Source organism: Pinus tabuliformis, chromosome Q (assembly GCF_031772625.1).
Source record: "Pinus tabuliformis cultivar Carrire ecotype Pingquan chromosome Q, CPIR1, whole genome shotgun sequence".
Lineage (NCBI taxonomy): Eukaryota > Viridiplantae > Streptophyta > Pinopsida > Pinales > Pinaceae > Pinus > Pinus tabuliformis.
This window is the reverse complement of record NC_142296.1, coordinates 487,966,350-487,993,296: the sequence shown is the minus strand read 5'-3', so window position 1 is coordinate 487,993,296 and position 26,947 is coordinate 487,966,350. Positions and strand designations below refer to the sequence as shown.

The window sequence follows — 26,947 nt, the reverse complement described above, 5'->3', positions numbered from 1 at the left end:
CCACACTGATGCCTCGAACAAAGCCATAGGGGCAGCCTTAGGACAAGTTGAACAAAAACTTCCATACGCCATATACTTTGTCAGCAAAAACTTATCCAAGGTAGAACTGAATTATACTGTAACTGAGAAAGAATTCTTGGCCGTGGTCCATGCACTGAACAAGTTCCGACATTACATCACTGGATATCAAACATTTGTACATACTAATCATGTTGCAATTAGATATTTAATGAATAAACCGGATGTGAATGCTCGTATTATTAGATGGCTACTTTTGTTGCAGTAGTTTGATTTGACTATCGTTGAAAAACCAGGTAAAGAAAATGTTGTTGCTGACTTCTTGTCTAGATTGGATTTACCTGCAGGTGAGGATGGAACAGTGGATGACCAGATGCCAGATGAACATCTGTTTGCTATCTCAGTACTCTCTCCATGGTTTGATGATATAGCAAATTACCTTGTCTCAGCACAGTTCCCTCCGCACCTATCCTCAAAAGAGAAGAGCAGAATTGTAAAGAAGAGTGCCTCATTCACTTGGATCAAGGGCAACCTATTCAAGCTTGGTCCCGATTAGATCTTAAGGCGTTGTGTAAGGGAGGAGGAAGTCTTTGACATCCTCCTAACCTGTCATGATGGGCCTTGTGGAGGACATTTTGCAGCCAAAAGAACTGCCTTCAAAATTCTACAGGCAGGCTACTATTGGCCCACGCTGCATCAAGATGCCAGAAGATATATCAGCCAATGTGACTGATGCCAAAGGATGGGGAAACCGACTCCAAGGGACGAAATGCCTCTCCAACCTCAAGTGACTCTTGAGCCATTTGAGAAGTGGGGTATGGATTTTGTGGGTCCGATCAATCCTCCTTCAAGGCAAAGGTCTTACATCAGTGTGTGCACATACTACCTGACAAAGTGGTCAGAAACCAAGGTAATCAAAGCAGCGACAGAAGAAAAGGTGGCTGAGTTTTTAAGAGAAAACATCTTCTACAAATTTGGATACCCAAGAGAGCTAATCACCGATCAAGGAAGCCAGTTCACCTCCAACTTAATCGAAGACCTACTCACTCATCAAAAAATCAAGCATAGGACTTCCACCCCATATCATCCTCAAGCAAATGGGCAGGTGGAAGTCACCAATAGAGCATTAGAAGGGATCTTGACTAAGGTGGTGAGTAGCAGTAGAAAAGATTGGGCAGATCGCCTGGTTGAGGCCACTTGGGCTTACAACACCACTTGGAAGACCACAACCGGATTCACACCTTATGAGCTGGTCTATGGGAAGAGAGCTTTGCTGTCAATTGAGTTCGAGTACAACACCTTGAGGATGGCAGCTCAGCTGGACCTAGATCTCAGCCATGCCCAACAAGAAAGGTTATTACAGCTGAATGGGCTGGATGAACACCGAATGCAGGCCCTTCTCCACTCAGAGGTGGTTCAACTTCAGAGGAAGGTATGGCATGATCGGCACCTCAATGACAAGCAATTCCAGCCAGGAGATTGGGCACTGTTGTACGATTCCAGACATAAGGATTTTAAGGGGAAGCTGAGAACAAGATGGCTGGGACCATATGCAGTGGAGAAGTGTAACAACAATGGGTCTGTTCTTATTCGGACCATTGATTAGGAAGCCATCCCCATGCTCGTCAATGGGCATCGACTAAAGATCTACAGGAAACCTCTTTCGAGGCACGAATTCATCAAAACTGTGGAAAAATCAGTGCTGGTCATAGAGAAGGGTTCTGCCTCTGTTTTGGGCATACCCTGAATATAAAAAAAAAAAAAAGGAAGAAAAAATAAAGATCCTTGGGTGAAAACCTTTTTGAGGCTCCCAAGGCAGATGGTAGGGGTGAAAACCTCATTGAGGCGCCCCTGCTGTCTCTTTGAAATTTTTTTTATAAAAAAAAAGACCCTTGGGTGAAAACCTCCCTGAGGCGTCCAAGGCAGATGGTAGGGGTGAAAACCTCATTGAGGCACCCCTGCTGTCTCTCTGAAAAAAAAAAGAAAAAAAAAAAGAAAAATACCAAGAAAAAAGAAAACAGAAAAAGAAGGGGGCAGAAACAGGAAAACGGGCTCAGGATTTGGAAATTCATGTAGGTTGCAGGTATTCCATGCTGGAAAGGAGGCCTCTCAACTCAAGGACAAAGGTCCCTCCTATGCTACCAGGTGACCTCACCAGCACTCCCTCTAGAAACACTCATCTCTTCCAAGGTCTGGGCACGATTTGATCACAGTTTAGCCTTCTACAGGAAGCTATAGGACTTTCTACAGGAAGTTCTGTATTACTACAGGAAACTTCCTGTAGAATCTTTGGACGGCCCAGGACCGACTGTGTGGAAGAATTTGAAGCCCGAAGTCCAATAAGGAGGCATGCAACCAATGTTTTTCTCCATCACCCACTGCTGTCGTCTCCTTCTACCACCCCTGCTGCCATACAATGGAAATACCTGCATAGTCAAATCAGAACATTGGATTCTCAGAAGAAACAATTCTCAAATGGAATAAAGTATGCAGAGGCCCAATGCGCTACTTATCAAGGCAATCTGAGGACCCTGCAACCGTGACCGTGATTCCACCGTTTCGGCATGCACCCTAGGAGGAGAAATGGCTACAGGATATCCTACAGGAATCCTGTAGCAGTTGATCCGGCTAGAGCATACACCATGAAGGCACCTGCAACTCATAAAGCTGGCACATGCACCATCCGCAGCCAGGCAACCGGTCTCGTAACTAGCAGCAGTCGGCAAGAAGGAACTCCCGTGCCTGTGCATGAAGCAGCAGCAAGCGGATCCGTCACCCTCGTCCTGAAGCATGAAAATAACGTCGCGGCCGCACAAGTAAGTGCCTCACCCTGTTTCGTCAAATTACATGAACAATGCTCTAAAATGTGTGCGAGTATGGAAATGAATGGGTTGAGCAAGTCGGGTAGCCATTCAACTGGCCACCACGACCAGTCTGATGGTCTCGTCCGATCCGGAAAGCGTTGGTTGTGTCAAACAAGACAGGAAATGGACACGTGGGAAGCGTCCAGTCAGGGAGAAGCAGCGATCTAACAGAAATGGCAGCGGTAGATATGCAGGGAATGATTCGGCGGTCAGGCAGACTTATAGTGGAATGATAACAGGTGACGTCGTCCAACGATCCGGCAGGGACAGCTCACCCCCGCGCCACGAGTTCCGCAGGGATTCAAATCCACCGGCTAGATCGCGTATGGCACTCCACTCATTTATCCTCAACCGCTTTGCAGTCGAGTAAGCATCTGAAATTTCCTGAAGACTGTTACTCCGAGTCCTCGGCCTGTTCAAACGTCCGGTGGTTGCACAGAAGGCCCAGAACCACTGACGTGCTCTCCAGAACCCGTGCACGACTTCTACAGGAAGCTGCGCTACAGGAAGCTCACTGCTACAGAGGAAATTAATCTATTCACGTCAAAGGTGGCAAGTTGGAACGAGGTAAGCCTGAACCTAGTCCTCCCATTCAATTGGTTCGAAGGGTGGCGAAGTCGACGTCCTAAAAGAGTATAATTACAGTCTGTTCATGAATTTGCAAGCGTCGTCTTACTTCTGCATGAGAATTGTCGTCGTAGTGTGCATGTGGGGTTTTCTACAGGGTTTGATTCATAATTGAGCCACTGTCAAGGCTCACCTGTGTGCATGACAGAGGCGTAATTCTGCACTCTGTCTAAGGAAATCCCAAAGGTCCATCTTTTTATACGCGCCAACCAGCTCCGGCTAACACAGCAAGCTTTCACCATGCCGGGTGGGTTCATTAGGAAAGAGCCGACAGACTCAAAGAAGCTACGGGAAAACCCCGAGGTGGTAGACCTGTTTTCTCGTGCACGGTGGATGTCGTTCTGCGACAAGCTTCAAGGTTACGATGACGAGGTGGCAGAAGAATTCCTGTGAGCTTTGAAGCCAAAATCAAAAACGCTGGCCGTTGTCAATTTAAGAGGTTTGAACCTTAGACTCACCCCACAGTTCATCAGCAGAGTCACTGATCTCCCGATGGGGGTACCGTGGGATAAGGAGGAGAGAAAACTGGGCCAGAAGGCTAAGAAGGAGTTCTTTCTGCCGGAGGAGCAATTCTCAAAGGACAAGAATGGAGTTCGAAGAGCCAGCCTACAGCCGCTCTGGAGTGAGGTCAGCCTCCAAATTATGAAGTATATCATGTGCGAGGGGCGATTCAGCATCGTGTATGGATACCATTTCTGGCTGCTCACAGAACTTAGGCACCAAATGGACCTACCCTCAGAAAACAAGTTGAGTATTCCTTACTTCCTCCTGCAGTCCATGACTGAATGTGCCACCAAATTACGAGAGGGAACGCCAGACCAGGTAGCCCATCATGGGCTCATTAAGCTCCTCGTGGAGGATGCACTCCACACATACACCGTCCCTCTCTCGTGGGAAGCCTTTCGAAACCTGACTAAGGATGATGACATCAAAATTTTGGCTGAGGAGCTCACCTCCTCCAGCAGCGAGGAGAAGGAACCAATTCAAGCAGAGAAGAAAGGAAAAGGCCAAGAAACCATGGCCAAAGCACCAAAGAAAGAACACAAGGGGAAACAAGAGAAACACCAGGCTGCCAAAACAGAGGATGACAAACCCACATTAACACCCATGGAGAAAAGGTTACAGAGCAGGGTGGGAAGGACTGAACAAGTCCACGTCAGTGAAGGCACCTCTAAGGCAGCCTCAACAAAGTCAAAAGACAAAGCACCCTTAGCCAAGCAGGCTAAAACGGTGCCACCTGTTTCTACAGGAAAATCAAAAACGGCTTCTACAGGAAGCCAGAAATCAGTCGCTACAAGGCTTTCTACAGGAAGTCCTGAGAAAGGAACACAGAAGGGGAAGACGGCCGAAATCCTTGCTAGGGAGGCAGCAGCTGTGCTGGCCACCCTAAGTACCCCTCCCAAGCCAAAGGAAAAACGAAAGAGGGAGAACCCTCTGTATTTCAAAGCAAGGAGAAGTGTAAGAATCAAAACAGGCAGGCCCCAACCTCCATCCAGCGACCCAATTACCATAGAAGACACCCCTACCTCGCCAAGGGAGAGGTCCCCCTCAAAAATATCAGTCACTTATGAGCGGGGGAGCCCGAAGACAACTGCCTGGAACGAGAGAATGGAAAGGTTGGCTTCAAAAACCCCGCTACAGGATGCTGAGGCCGTTCTACAGGAAACATTGGCCAGGCTCAAGGAGACCGAAAGAATGGAGGGAGAGGCAGCCACATCACCACCAAGGGAAGACGAAGGAGAGCCACAGAGGGAAGAAGAGGTAGAGCACATTCCAGAACCTAGTCCCCAGCCAAGCTTGAGCTCGTATTATAACTTTTTGGAGGCTGGAAAAATTATTCCACAGAAATTCACAGTGCCGCTTTTCTTTGCGTTGGAGGAAGAAAGAGTGAGAACCCACATGTGGATGAGGATAGCTAAATCTAAAGGAGTAGCAGATATAGGCCCCTTGGAGGAACAACTCAAGGAGGCACGAAGAGAATTAGCTATGGCCAAACACGTGGGAAACTGCCAGCGGGTATTCCTACAGGAAGAGAATGAGAAACTCAAACTGCAGCTACAGGAACAGAGGAAAGAAAGGGGCACAACATCAAAGGACACTACAGCAGAACCTCAAGTCAAAGAAGGATTGCAAGTTGGTTTTGGGGAACTAAACCAGCATCTACAGGAAATGGAATTGCAAGCACAAATCGAGATACAAGCTCTTAAACAGCAGTTGCAACAAAAAGAGGCACAACTGGCCTGCATGGCTAGTTGGGCCATGGATGCTCTACAATGTAGACAACCGGCCAAATCTTATGGCCTATACCTACGGGACCAGTGGCTGCAATTCCAAATTAATGCATTAGCACAGAGGGGTATCTCCCAAATCCAAGACCCCCATCAGTTCACAGAGTTATGCAATAGCAGTTCAACAGAGGACAAGGCCAAGCTATCGGAGTTCTATCTCCATAATTTGGCCCTTCCTAATGTGACTTCATGGGATCCCAACACAGTCGTGGGAGATATGCAGTTGATGGCATTTGCCTCATGGTTGAACCATGAAGAAAAGAGAGCAGCAGAGGTCAAAGAGGTCATGAACCGAGAGTTACATGAGCCACTCCTGATTAGAGCAGAGCCAGGGGACCCCACTGCATTAATATCAGCCCACCAACACTTAGCAACCGACTCTCAAGCTTTATTGAAATACATGGATCAACAGGCTCAGGCTATAGCACATTTCGAGGATATGGAGCGATTATTAGGGGACAATTGTGTTCATGCTTGCACCCGCCAGTGGAACACATTGTCCCATAGCCTCAAAATCAGGGAATATCACACTCCAACTCAAATGAGGGAAGCTCTAGTACGGGTGCCCCTCTACAAGAAGTCCATACAGAACCTCCAAGCCAGCTGGATTGGCCTCAAGCTAAGCCCACCTTTGCTTTTAGGATTGATGGAAGGCAGCACAGAGAAAGAAGAGCATAAGCAGTGGGAAGAGGTGGAAAGGAAGGCTGGGTTCCATGTCAGTGAGGAGGATACTACTTCAGAAGCCTGGGATGTGAGAGTGGCGGTGAAAGCAATGAAGGACGAGGAGCTGGATTAGTTGCTCAGGGATGAGCAATCATTTTAGCTGGGGGGTGATGATGAGCCCCAAATTTGGTAACATTTTGGGCTCATTTGGCCTAACTACCCTTGCTCAATCCTTCATTTTTCATAACTTATGCATCATTTTTTAGTATGTTTATGTCATTTGTACGAATAAGGGTAGTCACTATTCCTAGGTGGCTAACACGTTCTCATTTCAGTATTTTTTTGACACGTGTTGGAGCAAAACCGAGCAGACAAGGGCTAGGAGACAGCCAAGCTGGGGTTGAGTATTCGTAGGGGGTTGTCTACGGCATTAAATAGCCTTCCTCGGGATCTTCACCCCCAACTTCGAGCTCCAAAAGCCACCAAAACCGGATCTAGAAGGCAGCCAAACAGATTTTGTGGAAGCAGCTGTTCACTCCCAGTTTGGTCAGCCAAGTCCCATAGATTTAGGAGGCCAGCTTGGGCCTCGTGATGTATAAATGATAAGGCTTCAGCCTTCGAAGAGGACTTTTGAAAAACTTTTGCACATTCTGCACTACGAGCTGCCAGCTCTGTTTTGTTCTTTTGTAGCCATTATTGGCATAACTCTTGACTTATGATTATTATTTTTTAATGGGAAGCAGTCAGATTTGATCTCAGCTCTGAGTTTCTAGAGGAGCCATAGCTCTCGGGGTTGGGCCCAACCTGAGAGCCTAGGGCCTCCTTCTTTGTATTGATATCTTTCCTTTCAGCATTATGATTTTCCTTGTATGCATTTGAAACGCAGTTTGTTGAGTTAGATTTCGTTGTGTGGTTAAGTAGGTCATTGTTGAAAAATAGAGTTGCTTCAGATGTCTAGAATAGAGTAATGAGATAAGAATTGATAAAAGCTCCAGAAAAGGGTTGCCTGCACTCTCATTTTCACCTCTTCCTAGGGGCTGGAATTGCAGACAGTGCTACCCAACAAAAACACTAGTTTTCTCACTCATGCAATCTCTGGTGAAATGTTTTCGTTTTTAGGAGTTAGTCATGCGTTCAGATCTTTTGGAATGTTTCTTTACTTAAGCGCTGTACATGGTTCTCTTTAGGAATAAAGCTGCTGTTCATTGGTTTCATTAACAGTTAGGATAGATCAGTTAATATTTTGATTGTGTGCAGGACGTGGTTGATTTGGTTAAGTATACATTGTGCGGTGCATCTCCATCACTCTCTCGTCCATCTAAGCTTCGTCCAGGCCAACTGCTCCATCTCCAAGTTAGGTCCCTTGTCTCACAACTACTCTTTTGCCCACGTCACCCTACCTTCTTGGCCTTCCATTGCCTCAACCCTCTTTAAGACAAGCTAGCTTTCCACACCCTCTCATCACTTCATCCCTCTGTCACTAAGTCATTGCAGACCCCTATCCTACCTCCCTATCCATTCATGCATCCTCCTTCACTCACCCATCATCCAAAATCCAATCGTAGAACATCCTGTAGAAATTTCTGAACATCCTGTAGAACCCCTGCAGACTTCCTGTAGAAGCTCACAAATGAGGTTTCTTGATAGCCAAACTTTGTGAAACTCTCTGGAAGGGTGTTCGGGACTCCTTAGACCCCCTCTGAACCTTCCCAACCTTTTCCAAGCCTTTCTCCTCCTTGATCCACCCCTGCACAGTGAAAAGCCAGTTAAAAGCACACGCATGATAATTCAAAAACTTATTCAAAAATACAAAAAGATGTGTTCTTCAGATAGAGATAGCATAGGCATGTGCATTTTACCTTTGTAGAAGTAATGGCATCTTTTTCAATAGTTTGCATCCTTTCCTTTGGACCAGTAGGGTTAGTTGGTAGAATTAGGGTTCGCTAGGGTTTGCGTTACTTCTTGGCTTTCAGTTTCTTTCGGCAAGTAGATTAGCTTCCTTTGAGATAGCTTTCCTCCATCAGTTAAAAAGCTTCTTCTAAAAGCTCATAGAAGTTGGCTTAAGCCCCTAGCGGACTTGTGCCAGCTGACCAAGTGACAGCTGCAGCAAGAGCTAGTACTTGTGCATATAGCACCGTCACTTCCAAGTTTGTTACGAACTACCGGGTTGATAAAAGTAAAGACGGGAGTCCCAGGAGTTGCAACATTATTGCTGCAATACTGGAGCCCACCAACCATCATGCTGCATCATACTATGCTGCCCATACATCATCGTCATTATGCTGCCCCTGCTAGTATGAATCATCGTCATCATGCTCCCTGTGCATCATCATGCTGCAACACTATAACACTGTCATCAGCCTTAGCTGCTTGCTACGGCTTGCAGCCTAGCAAAGCAGCTAGGCTATAGTTCCATGCAATCCCATTATACACAGTGTATTGGTATTCCATAGCTATAGGTTTCCTTTCATTGTTGCGTGTCTCTATGACCTGTGCATAAGAGTCTCCATGAACTATGTATGAGTGACTGGAGTCTCTATACCCTGTTCTATGTTGCCAGATACATCACAACGACTATACTTGATGACTACAGCTGTTCCTTTTAATGACCAGCGCAGATATGTCTCTCATGCCCAGCGTATACATGTTAAGTGTCTCTAAGACTAGTGTAGAACGTTGACTGTCTTATGAATGCTATGCGTATATATTTCTATTGACATATATACATATTTTAATACCATGACAATGTTTACCATTGAACTACGTGTAATTATCACCATGACTTGCGTTCCATGAACAACGTAAATATTTCAGCATGAACAATGTATGACCAGTGGGTAAATATCTTCTCTATTGTTGTGTATATATATATGTTGCCATTGCCTGCGGATATATGTATATATATCTTGCTGCGTTGTTTTCCTGCGTATATAAATATATTGTTGCAGATAGGTCACAGCGTATCACTGCCCATTGACCAACATACACTGTCCATCGACTAGCATATACATATAGCATATCACCCCAGCGTATATATGAATTCACGTATTTCTTCATAAACTGCGTATAAGTGCTGTGAGTAACCACGTTGCCAGATTCACTATGGATTAGGGCCTGCGTGTATATATGTCTTCTGGAAAACATATATCATGACTGAGTTGATGCATATCTCTTCATGAACTACGGCTATGTTTTTCGAGAACAGCGTATTACTTTTCTTCTTTGTGCTGCGATGAAGGCTTGACCTGCGGCTAGGGCTGAGTGTCACCATAGACTATGACTATCCCCATGAACCATGGCTACGTATTAATCTCTATGCCCAACATGTATTCATTTGCCAGCATCCTTCATTAAAGCGTTGAATCCACTGCGGCTACCCTTCACGTATCATCTCCATTGCTTGTGGATTCATGACTATGTTATCCATTAGGGCATCATCATATTAGGCCAGCGTAATCCATAGTGTATCTCCTTCTCCAAAAACCCAAGACGTGGAGAGGAGATCACTTGAGGTGAGTTACCAAATGACTTCAAATCCTCCTCTATTTATACTAAAAACGTAGAGGTTGAATAGACACGTCGGCTGGGCTTCTAGAGCCTACATAAGAGCTGGACGGCTTGATAATAATTACATAAACAAAATAAATTCATATCTCCATAAATACTTATCGGAATCAGATGATCTTTGGATCAATCCTACACCTCTCGATGAGAGGGATCCAATAAAAATATCAGATGCCATAAATAAGTTGACCCACATGGAGTTTGGCCCTAGTTTCCAATTTAACATAACAAGTTTACAAGAATGAATTTGTCGAGTGTCTGATAGAATACTCCACATGGGCGAGACAATGTTAACAACTGTTACAACACATTTCCAACACCATATGCACTAAAAAAACTAAAATAATTCAACTATCTTAGTACAGGTTAAAGAAACATGAATTACAAGTGTCCAAATAATAGTCTTATAAACAAATACAATATGTCTGTGAAAACGTGCTGGCCTGTCAACGGGCTTCCGAATTAAGCAAAAGTTCCAAGACACATTTGTACACCATAGATCACTAACCTCGATAGCAGGGCATTGGAGCCAAAACTCGCTCCTCAAAGAAAAGGACTATAGACTCTCAAGACTATGTGGGAGGAGCCAAGGTGAAAAGTCCTTTGCATGTACAAATGAGGGGTATATATAGCCAAGGGTGAAACTGACCCTTGTGACTGTTCGACTTCCCTCATGATTGTTCGACTTATATGACTCTTTGACTTCATCCATGGGTCTCTTCAACTTCCATGTTACATTACATTGATTACATAGTTATGACCCAAAGTAGTGATGTGGCCGAGGCAACTCATGACACAAATCGACATGATGTTGCAGGTGTGCACATGCTGGCTTTGTTTTTTGTGTCGAGTTGTTATGCTGCTGAGTGATGAGTGTGCCCATGGTGTATGATAACATCATCTCCACATGGAAAAGTGTGCAAATTCTTTAATGGTCTTGGTGTCTGCTTAATGGATCATGAATGTGCATGTGTCTCCTTCTCTTTCTACTTGGTATGCTTCATGTGTTCGTCCAACCGCAAGAAAGTCTTATAACATGCCCTCCTTGTTCATCCCGTTCATTGTCACGTCATGTCTCATCCATGTACCTGTATCTACAATCACTCATGAAGAGATGAAATCCACTCCATAAATCCACTAGTCTACCATGATGCATCATATTTGGTTTTTGGGTGTAGGTGACCGAGAGAGAGGAAAAGGCTCTGAAATTGCGCAAAGCACATTTCAGGCTGGGATGCTGGGCTCTGGGGCACTATCAATAAAAATTGCACAGAGGTCACTGGGAGGTTAGGTTGAGCAGTCCAGAACAACAGTGACATTATGTGGGATCTGGCTCAGCTAGGAGGCAGAACTATGCAATTTTTCTGGGGAAGGCAGTGCAGGTAGCAGGGGACATTGGCAGTAAAAAATACATAGATTTTCAAAGGAGGCGAAGAGTGGGTTGCGGGAGCTTGTTGGAAAAAACTACATGGAAATGAGATTCAGTCATGGAGGACATGTCTGCATAGGTTCCGGGCTGAGCAGGGTGTCGGGCAGATGGCGAGCTATCTAAGAAAACTGTGCAATTTTCAAGAGAAGCAGCAGGCCGGCTGACGGGGGCACTGACTAACAGAACTGCACAATTTTTAGAGATAGTGCAGTGATAGGCAGTGAGTGTCTATCCCTCGTGTCTGCAAAATTTCTTCAGTCACCACCGGTAGGCATGATGACAACTTCTACACAATTTTTGGGAGGAGTGAAGCCTAGGGTCATTGCCTGGTCAAACTCTCTGGTTGACCAACGAGAGGCTTGATGGATTGGCTTGCGGCCATCACAGATTGAGATGTCTTCTTGGGCAACTTTTGTGTTGTTCTGGGTGACATTCAACTAGGTCGATTTCACGGTTACACAATGCAGACTTCCTTGGAGGCAACCTAAAGCTCTATGCAATTATGGGCATCAGTACTTGGTGACTAAGGGCTGAGACTGCGCAATGCAACTCAGCAGAGGTCCAACTGATGGAGGGTGGTCCGGTCGACAGATCTTCGGCAAAATGTTTAAGTGTTTGAGCAAGTGGTGGTCCTTCTCCTCGACTCCTTGGGAGTGATCTCAAAATGTCACCTTTTCTTGTAGTCATTGATCAATGGATCAATGCAGTTTCAGCAGTAAGTGACGACTGCTGGGATGAGGGCATGGGAGGCCCATTTGTGCAGTTTCTGAAAGCAAGACAGGCATGATAGCTTGGACAACACTAATTTTTTAGGCACATGACACTATTGCAGGATGGTGGTCCTAGGAGGATACCTCTGCGCAATTTTTTAGTGCAGTGTAGCTCAAGAAGATGAGAGGCAATACTGCAAAGTTTCTGGATGGAAGGCAAAATCAGTAACTGAGGGACAATACTATGCAATTTCTGATGACAGTGGGTTCCAGATAGGGAAGGACATTGGAGGAAACCACTGCATAGTTTTGGATGCTAAGGAATGTTGGGGCCTCTATGCACTGTGGGGTTTCAGCAGGCAAGAGAGGAAGCTTGATGGTTGCTGAAGAAAAGTGCACAGTTCTGGGAAGCTGTATGGGACTAGGTTTCTTTGGAAATGGCTAAGTGTGAGATCAATGAAACATATGTAAACATTGATATGAGTTGACTGTGATCGCACACCAAAACTTAGTGATACAACGTAGACCGTCCAGAATGTATAAACATACTCTGCTTGATGTAACAACCTTCATGACAAGAGTGTGTGTAGTGAGTGTGAAACATGCTTATGTGATGATAGAAACTCACACGTGCATGCTTTCCCTTGAAGCAAAACAATATTTTGTTTACATGACAAACAATGATCCTTATGTCCAAAGATGACACATGCTTTATAAGGATGAGAACATGACCAACTCTTAATATCAAGGAGGGGAAGCTTGAGATCATCAACTTACCGACAAGTGACCAAGGACGGTCAATTACAGGATCCAAGGTAGGCTCCTAAATTTGCATATGAGCCAAAATTTTGGAGGGTGGTTGTAGCCGCTACAACATCACCATATTTATGTCCCTTACTAGACTCTCTATCACAATTAAAACACATTTCTTGTAATCTTGTTCCTACCATTTGCTAAGGTGTCAACCTTGTAGATTCAGTGAAGTTAGGAGAGGGAATATGGTGTTCTGTATAGCTTTTAGAGGTCACCCTTCTAGTAGCCATAGTTTTTATTTATTTTCCACACTAAAAGAATTTCCAATGGATTTAGGTTGAAAAAGATGCACCTCACATTGAATTCTCTCCTTTAAATCTCTCATAAAAAGATGTAATAAATTATCCTATGTTATTTACCCCATGACTAAGCTTTCAAAATTGTTGAATGTGATTTGTATTTGGACCTCTTTGATGAACGTTAATCAATTTATTAAAGATTGTGTTTCTCCTAACATCCCCATAATGTGTTATGAATTTATTTGTAAAAATGGACCAAGAGACAATAAAATCGTCAGTTTCATATACAAAGCCATTGGTACCAAACAAATTTATTGGATTCTAAATACAAGGATGCAAGAGATACCTTTCATAAATTTGTTACTTGATTTACATCAAATAATTGATCCAACAAGAATATTCATGCTATAGGATATTTTTCATCAATTGTCTTCATATTAATCTTGGGAATTAATTAGTTCCTTGGCATCAATTTGAACCCCCGGTGATGCAAATCTTGGAGTGATGACTAATCATGATTTTTAAACTCTATATTTATGTTCTTTTCAATTGTTAAAATATTCCCCATATGTAACATGGGTTCAAGATTGCTGCTCTTCCTATTTTCATGATTTCCTGGGGCACATCAACTTCCTCGTGGAACAACGTTTTCATACAATATCTATTTTGGGGTGCATGATAACTCACTGGAAAGAACTAACCAAGGAACACAAATTTTCACTAAGGCCAAGTTATGCAACCATTGGCCCCCCAAATTGAAAAAAAACATTAGTTAGGGCCTCAAAACGACCCCAAAATTTTTGGACCCAAGAAATCATAGAAAAATTATCAAGAAGATAAATAAACATTGAGTTAGTGGAACGTGTGAGTATCCACTCATATCCACCTAGATCATAAGATGGATGGTGGTGGGCTGAAGGGATTATGTTTGAGGCCACACCCCATTAATGTTATCAAATGTTTAAAAATTGGTTTAGAAATGTTTCAAAATGCTTTGATTTCAATGATATTTTTACTTGTATGCAATGAATGGTTTTTTGATATCATAACTATTATTTCCTTCAATCTCCCTCCTTATAGAGCTATTATATAAATATAAATAATTGATGTACTTTAATTTCTAGTAGTTAGATTTAAGCATAAGTTAATTTATTTTATTAATCCATAAATTAGGTAATGCTTCGATAATTTATTCCTTTAAAAATAATTTTAGTCTTTAAGAACTTATTTGAACCATGATTTTTTTGGGTTCCACATGGGTAGTTGAGCCTAGGTGGGGATAGAAAGAAAGAAAACACAGATAGAAATAAACAAAATAAAAGAAAAGAAGAAAAAGTAAAAATGAGAAATGGAGAAGAGGGGGTGGATTTGGGCGACCGGGGGGCGAGAGAGAGAGAGAGAGAGAGAGAGAGAGAGATTGCAATGATGAGGTAGGGCTAGGGTGACCAAGGAGTGAAGGTTCAAATCTATGTCACTTATGCACTTATTCTCTAGAAATTGGAAATTAGATATATTTACAAAATGAGATCATGCTTAGTGGTAGGAGCCCTATTGCTGATAATATTTTTATGTAAAAAAAAAATACATGAAAATACCTAGAGAAGTAGTTGGCCAAATTCTAATGAGTTTGGAGTAGAGGTGTCAAAACAAGAAAAAATACATTATTTTGGGCCATCTTTTGTGGGCTTTTAGTGGAGGAAATGGGATTGTAGATGGAAAATTTGATTTTTTTTTTATTCAACATTTTATCTACTCAACATTTTTCTACTCATCAAGTTAGATCACTTGGGAGTAGTTCAAGAAATATTTAAAAAAATGTTATCTTTCATAGCATTATTTCAACAAAAGGATGAAATATTTCTTTGAACTTAAGCTAAGAAATGTGATTGGATGAATATAAGAGAAAGTCCTTGGAGTTGTTGACATATTTTGGATTCATCAAGGATGATAAAGTAATATTCAAATATTTTTGTGTCGTTACCTAATTTTTATAAAGATAAAATAAAATTTAATGAGTTAAATAATTTGGAGGAGACTATAATGAAAGAGAAGCACATGTATAATCAAAGTAAAGGAAAAGAAACATTCCATAAGTCTTGGAAGGACAATAAGAAAGAAAAAGTGGAACAAAGGATGACAAGTTTCAAACCTCTAGCATATTTTAGGAGTTGTCCTAATGTATATAAACAAAGCTAGGTAGTGAAAAGTGAGTCAAAGATGGAAGAATATTCAAGGAAAACCGCTTCCACCAATCAAATGTTGAGGTTGTAAATGATATCACTCGTAGATATATTTCCCTCATAAAGAAGAAAAAATGAGGATTTCTCACAACCTTTAGGAAGTCACTACAAATGAAGACATAGGAAGAAACATTCCAAGAATAGATACATTCTTATAAGATTGACAAGTAGAACATCAATCCCACATGATTGATATGGAAGGTAAGATTACAAATCAAATTGTTTCCATTTTAATTTATTTATAACTAAACCATAGCTATATTGATCCTAAATTCATGGATATATTTCATTCAAAGAGGAGTAAGATTGAAAGGTCACGGTTGGTTCAACTAGCCACTAGAATCAAAGGAAGCATTAATGAAATTGTGAGGAGCTATTTAATATATTTAATGGAGTGAATACAATTGTTGATTTAATGATACAAATTTATGAAGGAACAAAATGAAATATAGATTTAAACAAAAACAAAAAACTACAAAACTTCATTTCATTAACAAAAAAGTACTGAAAATTGTTACATGCGAATGGAAATAAACTAGTTTGGCAATGGTAGCTTATCTCTGAGAAGAGATGTGGCAGCTACATACCTTCTGAAATCTATTACAATGAGGCTTGGAGGCCTATTTATTATTGATAGACAATGGAAAACCCTAAACATCCAAAAACCTAACACTAGGAGATGAAGCACCAAAAGTCTATGGGTCTGTTGGGGTAAATTGGTACAACAGCTTCCTGGGGTCGTAACTTTGGCATACGATCTTTGTTTGACATGTATGATGCCTCATTATAAACATCTATCCGAGGACTAGAAATTTTGATTACAAGCCCTTGTTGTATGCAACAATTTTTCTCGTTTTACAAAAAGACATCATTTAGTACCTCAAAACAACTTTAGAAGTTCAAGACCTGAAAAACTGCCAAAACTAGGAAACTCATGCTACAATTAAGGAAATTAAAAGAACAATGTTGGGGTCGAAGTGGAATAGGTGGGTGGTCACTAATATCCACCAAGATCATTCCTCCCCTCTTAGGAATAAATGGTCCCCATTGCGTTGAGTGCCACCATGAGATGGGGAAACTTTTGCTGAACTTGGTGCCTAGTCAGCCACTTGCATTAATTCAGGAGTTAGCCAACTTTGAAAAATAAATATAGTTGGATCTTCTATTGGCGAGTGTTATTGACCTCTGTTTCCATGATCATATACTTTGTGTCATGTTCCATTTAGCTTGGGTTGAGCTCTATTGGTGTTAGTTGTTCTACAATGTCTGATGTGTCCAATAATGGTGGAAAGTATGGCCGAAAGAAGTCCACATTAAACACTGGGTGCAAGCTGAGGAATGGGGGAATGATGAGAACTAAATAGTTATCTCCCACAACATTTTTGATGGTGTAAGGCCCATATCGAAGTGGTCAAATATTCCAATGGGATATGGCAAGGCGTTTTTTCTACAAATGAAACCAAACTTTGTCGCCCACCAAAAACTTATTCAACACTTGATGCTAATCATGTCACCACTTGTACTTGGCATTGTACTTATCTAAGAGATCATGCACCCACTGGAAAATGTGCTGGATGTGTTCAATAAACATGGTTGCTTTATAAGCCTTAGACTATAGATGTGTGGATTTTGTCTGTATAATCACATGATGCATGAGAACATCAATCAGACACGATGGTTGAAATACCATACCCACTTGAAAGGGACTGCGGCCATTCAAACAATGATGAGCTTTGTTATAACTGTGTTTCACATAAGGAAGGATCTCATCTCAGGTTCATGGATGCTTGGAGTTGTACATGCATATTATGTGCAATATCATTTTGTTGATGACCTCTGTCTAGCCATCATTCAGGGGATGGAATGAAACTGACTTGGCGAGCTTGGTGTCCAATAATGTACATAGGCTAGACCAGAATGTGCTCAGGAACCTACTATCTCGATCTGATATAATGTTTTTCAAGATCCCAAAATGTACCCACACTCATTCAAAGAAGAGTTTAAAAATTTCCTTCGCTATTATACTCTTCTTGCAAGCTGATAATATAGCCATCTTAGAAACGTTTTCCATGACCACAAATACATAGTCATTAGCATGCTTGTTATAAGGGGGGTTCGATAGAAAGTCCATTGAGATGGATTCCTAGGGATAGATGGGAATAGGAAGAGGAGTGTATAGGCATTTCTTCTTTATGGTTGACTTGGAAATGGAAAAGGGTGCACAAGATTTTATATACTTTCTAAAATATTGTTAGATTTTTGGTTAATAAAAATACTTTTGTAGTATGGCCACAAATTTCTCCACACCAAAGTGTCCTATGACTCGACTGTAGTGCACTTCCCAAATCATCTTGGCACACTTGCTTGAAGGAATATAAAGGTGGCCCAAGTAGCATAATAATGCATTAGGGAGGTGGAAATATGGAAATGTATTTCCATCCACTAGCATTTGGTATGTGGTGGTGAACCTTAGATCATTTTTATATAGTTTCAGCCATTCAGAGGTCTCCTGGACCCAAGAGTTGATAAAAATAGTTAGTGCAACAAATGGGGACCGAATGAGGTAAAATGATACATGATTAGTGCTTCCCTTCTTGTATTTAGATATGTAGACCACTTCTGATGTCAATCATTCTGCAACTTCCCTTGTGCCTGTATAAACTGAAGAAGTTGGTGGTTTGTGTGGATGACCATCTCCTTCCCTAGAATGTAATGTTTCCATTAATAGCACACATGCATGATAAAATACATCTCTTTATCATAGGTGGGCTATTTTCTAATTGTATCAGAAAGTGTTTGACTGTGATATGCCATTGGATGCCCTTGTTCGGTGAGAACTGCACCAATAACATAGTCACAGGCACTTGTCTCAATTTAAAAGATTGTTGCTAGTCTGGAAATGTGAGTACCAGAGAAAAATAGAGGTGGTGCTTTATCTCAATGAACACCTTCTATGGGGATTCAGACCAGGAAAATTTTTATTTCGCTCCACCCTTGGTAGCCTAACTCAAAGGCCAATTGATATGACAGAATCCCAAAATGAACCTCCGATAAAAATTGGCAAGGCCCAAAAAGCTGCAAACCTTTGCTAGAGTGGTCACAGTTGGCCATTCTCGAATGACTTGGATGTTAGTCGGATCCACTTGCATGCCTTGCTCATAACTGATGTAGCCTAGATATTGGACCTAGCTCATACCAAAGGTGCATTTATCCAAGTTGGAACATAGTTTGTGTTGCTTTAGGGTTTGAAGGACCTACTATATTGTTGCACATTCTCTTCCCAACTTTTGTTGAAGATGAAGATGTCATATAGATATAAAAGTATGAACGAGTTGGTGAAGGGACACAAGATGTCATCCATCATCCTTATAAATGTTGCAAATGCATTTTCCAACCTAAAAGGAATGACAAACCACTTGAAAATTCCCTACTTGGATCTAAAGGTGATCTTCCATACATCTGTGGTTTCTATTGGAACTTGGTGATATCCAAACTTCAAATCGATCTTATTGAAATACTTGGCCCCCTTGAGCTATTCAAGAAGGTCATCAATTCATGGGATCAGATACCTGTTCCCGCCAGTGATTTTGTTTAGTGCTTGATAATCAATGCAGAGCCTCCATGTTGAGATTGCAACAAGATGATGGAGCTTAGTGAAAAGAGTCGCCTTCACTAAGTGGGCCTGCAGGCAAATTATGGCGCAAGTTCTATTTTTGATCCCAACAGGGATGATCACAGTATGGGTGATCACAGTGTGGGTGACCACAGTGTGGGTGACCACAGTGTGGGTGACCATAGTGTGGGTGACCACAGTGTGGGTGACCACAGTGTGGGTGATCAAAGTCTATTTTTAGACTGGCTGTCAAAAATAGAAAAGTCAAATATTATTGTCTCGTAATAATATTTGGACTATAAACTTGATCTTATTCTCTTGGATCACTTCAGTTTGAGCTACAGATGTGGCCCATGTAGCTGTCAGAAGGAAGTACGCTTTTCTTATGAGTCAGTTGAGTTGTTGCATGCATGACTTTAGTTAGAACTCAATTAGTTGAGTTTGGTGGAGTTGATTGTGGAGTTGATGGAGTTGTGTTCAGTTTGACTTGGTTAAACTAGTTGTAGTTAGTCTAACTGCAAATAGACTAATGATGAGTTGTTAAACTAATTATTAACTCATAATACAACTATAGAATACATCAGTTAACTCAATTTCATGTCAATGCATGTTCAGTTCAACAGGGATAGGTGTTAGAGAATCAGATTGCTATCAGTTGTGACTATAGTTGTGCGTCAGATCTTGCACAATCAAGGGATTGAGTATGCCAATGAGTTTTCTCATGTATTTTGCCCAGTATTATAGCCTCTGCTCACATCTTACACAGTGTGAGTGATTCTTTGGAGGTGAAATACGAGTTTGGTAAACCATTCTCATTCATTCTTGAGCAGGTATTGAGCAGTGGAGGCAGGCAAGCAGTGGAATAGATTTGGAGATCAGATCTTAGCTGTATTGTGTGTAACAGGTGGAGCTGGTACTGGATTGCTTGTGATAAGCATTGTACTTTGTAATGTTACATGTTCTCAATCATTAATATACAAATAGTGTGGGGTTTTTAGCGAGATGCTTTCCCCGGGTTACATACTGTGTTAATGTGTGAATTCTCTTGATGTTTTATTGTTATTGATGCTGCTATATTGATGATCAACGTAGAGGAGCTTATGTATTGTGTATGTATTCTGCAATAGTACATGATCAGGATAATCTCTATTGAATATGTGTTAAATTATTCAAAATTTCTACATGGTATCAGAGGTGTTGATCATCAGATCTACTATTCAGGAAGTGTTTACATTCTATTTCTTCAGGCAGAGTCTGTAATCGGGCCAGGTAGCCTCTGGATTCATCCTTCCTTTGGAAGGTGAGATATCCGGTGAATTCCCATACAGTCAATCTCTGTACAAGAAATATTGTGTTCTCACGAATCTTAGATCTGAGGCGGTTGAGTTGGTTACTGGTGGAATTCGAATTTGCAACAGTGTTTTCTTGGTGACAACGCAGCAATGTCTTTCAACGGATTGCGATTGGAGTATGCTCTTGAGGGCAGCTCAAACTATATTGCATGGAAGGACAGGATGGAGGCAGTATTGGATGATAACGGGCTGAAGGAGTTCATAGAGACGGATGTCCCAAAGCCTACTGATGCTACTCAAGATGATGCTTGGCAAAAGAAGACCGCAAAATGTCAAAGGATTCTGTTGGAGGGCGTGAAGGATCACATTGTGTCCAGCCTCCATGGAAAGGCTACTCCATATTTGATGTGGAAATCATTAACAGAATTATTCCAAAGCAAGAGCGATCAGAGGAAGCTAGTGCTCAAAGATAAACTCAAAAACATCAAATGCGAGAAGGGTGACAGTATACCCAAGTATCTCACGAAGTTCACTCAGTGTCGAGATGAGCTGGGAAGTGTGGGGGTTACTGTCGATGATGAGGACTTGGTGAGGTTGGCTCTCCTTGGTCTTCCGAAGAGTTGGCATTCCTATCAGGACTCTGTCAATGGTCGGGAGAAATTGCCAAGATGGGAAAGACTATGGTCAGATCTTGTGCAGGAGGAGATCAGGCGGAGTACCAGGGATGAATCTTCGTCAAAGGGAGCTAATGAAGAGAATTGTGCTTTGGCTGCCAAAGCAAAGAAAGGGAAGAGCAAGAAAGCTTCTCAGTCTGGTGCGAAAGGTAAGAAGCAGGATATGTCCAAGGTGAAGTGTTTTCACTGTCACCAGCACGGACACTATGCCACTAATTGTCCGCGGAAGAAGAAGAACAAGCAGGGTGCTGGATCTTCAGTAGGAGAGGCTCTAGCCTCACAGTTTGAGCTTGATTTTTCATTGATCGCATGCTTGGTTTCAAGTGTGATGGGATCGGTGTGGTTCTTGGACAGTGGTGCGTCTTTTCACATGATGGGTGATAGAGATTTGTTCCCTGATCTGGAGGACAAAGATCTTGGAGTGCACATCGAGATGGGCGATGATGGTAGATACAGTGCGACCGGTATCGGTACCATTTCCTTTGAGAGGGAGTCTGGTAAACCCTTCGTATTGAAGGAAGTCATGCATGTTCCAGGATTGACGAAGAATCTCATCTCAGTGGCGATGTTAGAAGACAAGGGGTATGATGTTCTTTTCAGCGAGGGAAAGGCTTTCCTACGCAGCAAGACAACTGGTGAGACCCGGAAGATAGGGGTTCAAGTGAGGAACCTTTATCAGTTGCATGTAGATGGATGCGCATCAATGGCGGGCAAGGCAAAAGGATTGGTGAGCCGGGATGATGGCGAGTTGTGGCACAGGAGATTGGGTCACCTTCACCATGGAGCCTTGAAGATACTGCAGTAGATCACTATAGGGCTTCCTAAAGGCACACTTGCGCAGTCAGATTAGTGCAAGGGGTGTACTTTGGGGAAGTTTGTGAAAGCCACCTTTCACGAGAAGGATAGTCGTGCCACAACGATCCTTGAGAGAATTCACACAGACGTGTGTGGACCTTTCTCAATTGCTTTGACAACAAAACACAGGTATTATGTGATTTTTGTTGATGATTTCTCTCGTAAGTGCTGGATCTTATTCATGCAGAAGAAGAGCGAGACATATTCAAAGTTCTGTGAATTCAAAGCACTGGTCGAGAAGGAGTCGGGGAAGAAGGTGAAGGCTCTTAGGAGCGATAATGGTGGTGAATACATCTCGAACAAGTTCAAGGATTTCTGCAAGGCAGAAGGGATTCGTAGAGAGCTCATAGCTCCCCATAACCCACAGCAGAACGGGGTAGCTGAGCAAAAGAACAGAATGATTATGGGTGCTGCACGAGCAATGTTGCATGATCAGGGCCTACCCCTTCACTTGTGGGTGGAAGCATACAATACAACAGTTTATGTGCAGAACCGTTGTCCTCATAGGATACTTGGCATGAGTACACCCGAGGAGACTATTCTGGTAAGAAGCCTGATCTTTCTCATCTGAGGATTTTTGGTGCTAACGTTTACATGCATGTGACGAAGGATGCCAGGAAGAAGTTGGAACCGACTGCAGAGGTTGGGATATTTGTGGGGTACACTGATACGCCCCACAACTATCGTGTGTATTTTCCAGACAGTGGTAAAACTATTGTGCGACGGGATATAAAATTTCAGGAGGAGAAAGCCATGAAGTGTTCGCTTGAGAGGGAGCTACACTTGCATGCAGATGAGGAGCTATTAGTTCCTAAGGATGAGCTTCAGGATGTGGATCAGCCACAGGATGAGGTTCATGGAGTGGAAGAGACCACTCATGCAACGCCAACCATCAGAGGGCGAAAGCGCTTGAGAGAAGCTGAGCGACTGGCTCAAGATGCAGAGAAAGTTGTAGGACCACCTACAACCCAACGCAGGCAGAGACAGTCACCTGATCGGTACACTGGATACATGGCTCTGATGAGCAAGTATGTTGTGACTGAGCCATCCTCTTTCGAGGAAGCTGTGGAGGATCATGGGTAGACGCCATGGTGGAAGAGTATGATTCTATTGTCAGAAACAGTGCATGGGAGATTGTTCCTAGACTGGAAGGGAAATCAGTGGTGGCTTCGAGATGGATCTACAAGATCAAGTAGGTAGATGACGGGAGTGTGGAGAAGTATAAGGCAAGATTTGTTGCCCGAGGCTTTTCACAGATAGAGGGGATCGATTATGGGGAGACCTTTGCACCTGTCGCAAGGTATTCTTCCATACGGACAATTCTTGCTCTCTCAGCGCAGATGGGATGGCACATTCATCAGATGGATGTGAAGACTGCATTCCTCAACGAAGTCATTGAAGAGGAGGTGTACATTGAGCAGCCCGAAGGCTTTGAGGTCTTCAGCAGCGAGTCGCATGTGTGCAGGCTCAAGAGAGCGCTGTATGGGTTGAAGCAAGCACCACGTGCTTGGTACACACGGATAGACAGCTATTTCACAGGACTTGGATTCTCCAAGAGCAAGGCGGATCCTAACCTATACCAGATTGTGGTGGAGGGTAAGTTGCTTATCATTGTACTGTATGTTGATGATTTGATTCTAACGGGTGATGAGCTGTTGATACTGTCATGCAAGAAGGATCTTGCCACAGAGTTTGAGATGAAGGACTTGGGCCTCCTTCACTATTTCCTAGGATTGGAAATATGGCAGCGCAGTGGTGGACTGTTTGTTTCTCAGGGCAAGTATGCTCGGGAGATACTGGAGAAGTTCAACATGCATGGCTGCAAGCCTGTTGATACTTCTCTTCCTAGAGGTTGGAGGAAGGAGGATGCCACTTCAGGAGAAGAAGCAGATGCCACTGTTTATCGACATTTGGTGGGGTCGCTGATGTATTTGGTCAATACACGACCTGATATATGCTATGTAGTTAACCAGCTTTCACAAGCTATGGTTAAGCCTACCAAGCTCTTCTGGAAGGCGGGCAAGCATGTATTGCGCTACTTGAGAGGCACATCGGGATATGGTTTGTGGTACAGATAGGAGGATGAGGTGAAGCTATGTGGCTTCACGGATGCAGATTGGGCAAGGAGCCCAACGGACAGAAAGAGCACATCAGGAGGGGTCTTCAGTATTGGATCGACAACAGTTTCTTGGTACAGCAGGAAGCAGAGATCCATGGCACTCAGTTCAGTGGAGGCCGAGTATATGGCAGCAAGTTTGGTTGCATGCGAGGCTATATGGATGAGGAAGATCCTGGTTGGTTTGTTCGGTTCTCATTTGGATCCTACTGTGATTTACTGTGATAACCAGAGTTGCATTAAACTCTCGGCTAATCCTGTATTTCATGATAGATCTAAGCATATTGACATCAGGTACCATCATATAAGAGATTGTGTGCAGCGGAGGATCATGTTGCTTTCATACATTCCAACGGAGGATCAGGATGCTGATATTCTGACGAAGGCTCTCACCAGGAGAAAATTTGAGTACCACCGAGGTAGGATAGGGGTTGCTGATAATCCATATATTGTCAAGAGGGAGTGTTGAGATTGCAACAAGATGATGGAGCTTAGTGAAAAGAGTCGCCTTCACTAAGTGGGCCTGCAGGCAAATTATGGTGCAAGTTCTATTTTTGATCCCAGCAGGGATGATCACAGTATGGGTGATCAAAGTGTGGGTGACCATAGTGTGGGTGATCATAGTATGAGTGATCAAAGTCTATTTTTAGACTGGCTGTCAAAAATAGAAAAGTCAAATATTATTGTCTCATAATAATATTTGGACTATAAACTTGATCTTATTCTCTTGGAGCACTTCAGTTTGAGCTACAGATGTGGCCCATGTAGCTGTCAGAAGGAAGTATGCTTTTCTTATGATTCAATTGAGTTGTTGCATGCATGACTTCAGTTAGAACTCAATCAGTTGAGTTTGGTGGAGTTGATTGTGGAGTTGATGGAGTTGTGTTCAGTTTGACTTGGTTAAACTAGTTGTAGTTAGTCTAACTGCAAATAGAATAATGATGAGTTGTTAAACTAATTATTAACTCATAATACAACTATAGAATACATCAGTTAACTCAGTTGCATGCCAGTGCATGTTCAGTTCAGCAGGGACAAGTGTTAGAGAATCAGATTGCTATCAGTTGTGACTATAGTTGTGCATCAGATCTTGCACAATCAAGGGATTGAGTATGCCAATGAGTTTGCTCATGTATTTTGCCCAGTATTATAGCCTCTGCTCACGTCTTACATAGTGTGAGTGATTCTTTGGAGGTGAAATACGAGTTTGGTAAACCATTCTCATTCATTCTTGAGCAGGTATTGAGCAGTGGAGGCAGGCAAGCAGTGGAATAGATTTGGAGATCAGATCTTAGCTGTATTGTGTGTAACAGGTGGAGCTGGTACTGGATTGCTTGTGATAAGCATTGTACTTTGTAATGTTACATGTTCTCAATCATTAATATACAGATAGTGTGGGGTTTTTAGCGAGATGCTTTCCCCGGGTTACATACTGTGTTAATGTGTGAATGCTCTTGATGTTTTATTGTTATTGATGTTGCTATATTGATGATCAATGTAGAGGAGCTTATGTATTGTGTATGTATTCCACAATAGTACATGATTAGGATAATCTCTGTTGAATAAGTGTTAAATTATTCAAAATTTCTACACTCCAGGTTCCATCCTTATTCTATACAAGTATAATTAGGCTTCCACAAGGTGAGGAACTTGGTCAGATGTGCTCTTTTTGCAACAACTCCTAGATCTTCCGCTTGATTTCTTCATTTCCCATAATGAAGCATCGTTGTAGCAACCCATTGGGTAGAGGTGCTTTGGGAGTCAGATCGATCGAATGCTTGACCTGAAAGTGCAAAGGTACCCTTGTGGGTGAGGAGAAGATGTCCCTGTATTCTTCGATGACCTTATCCACTTGCTTATGTTGCGTGGGGGAACCATTCTTTGGGGCCATCTTTGTGCACACTATCTTCCCCTTACTTTGAGATTGAATCAAAAAGAAAACAAATTTCCTGGTTTAGGAGATGATCTTACGACATTTCTTAGCAGAGATCAAAGAGATAACAGTAGGAAGGGCTACCTTCGGTATCCTATATAACTTATTTCCCAAATTAATAATAATAGTGTGAGGCCTAGACTCATACACAACATGTCACTTCCACAAGTATGGTTGGCATGATAACACATCACAAAATTCAAGAGGAGAAAAGTCACACAGTACCTCACCCATGAGGGGCTTGATGTTCTAGGGAAGGTGACGCCGTTGTCTGATGCAAATATCTCGTCCATGGTGGAGCCATTTGATGGTGTATAGTTGTAGCTATGGTGTGGTCAGTAGGCCCAACTACTTAACGACCACTGCAGAAATTAGGTTCGTTTGGCTTTCGTTGTCGACAATGAACTATAGTGGAGAACCCTTCACGCACATCTATGAGTGAAAGAGATTCCCCCCTCCTTTGGATCTTCAGGCCCAATCTTCTAGACATTAGTGGTGGCAACAATGGCACTAGGTTCTACCTCCATAATATGCTTCCCCTTGTCAGATTTTGGCTCAGAATCAAAAAATGAATAAGAATATAAGTCTTTTAGCTTGGCCACCAATAACTCCTTGGCATGACATTCATTTGTGTTGTGAGTGGGGCCCTTGTGGAAGTCACACCACTTTCCTGTGTCCTTCTTTGTCTTCGTGGTGCCATTCTTTTCTTGCATCTTCGATGGGTTGTCCTAGACTGCTCCACCTTGGCTTTTTCCTTTGTTCTATGGTTTGGGTGTGCTTTTGCTCAGGAGGGGTATACTCAGTGAACCTTTTTCCTATCATGTGTGTTCGCGGCATATTAAACAATACCCTTAATTTGACAACATATTGGGAAATACCCCTAAAAATCACATTATTGAACCCCCTACCAATACGAACCAAATACACCTTCCGAATTTAAAAAACCCTACTTCCACTAGATATTGTAGGTATCCATTTTTTCATTAACATTTTTTATACCCCTTTATAT

The 26,947-nt window shown here is 42.5% G+C and overlaps 1 pseudogene; it reads right to left on the bottom strand.

The window, feature by feature from the left end:
- The window catches only part of LOC149220302 (protein LEAD-SENSITIVE 1 pseudogene), a 64,137-nt pseudogene extending 37,906 nt beyond the window's left edge, over positions 1-26,231 (bottom strand).
- Between the last annotated feature and the right edge of the window lie 716 nt (positions 26,232-26,947).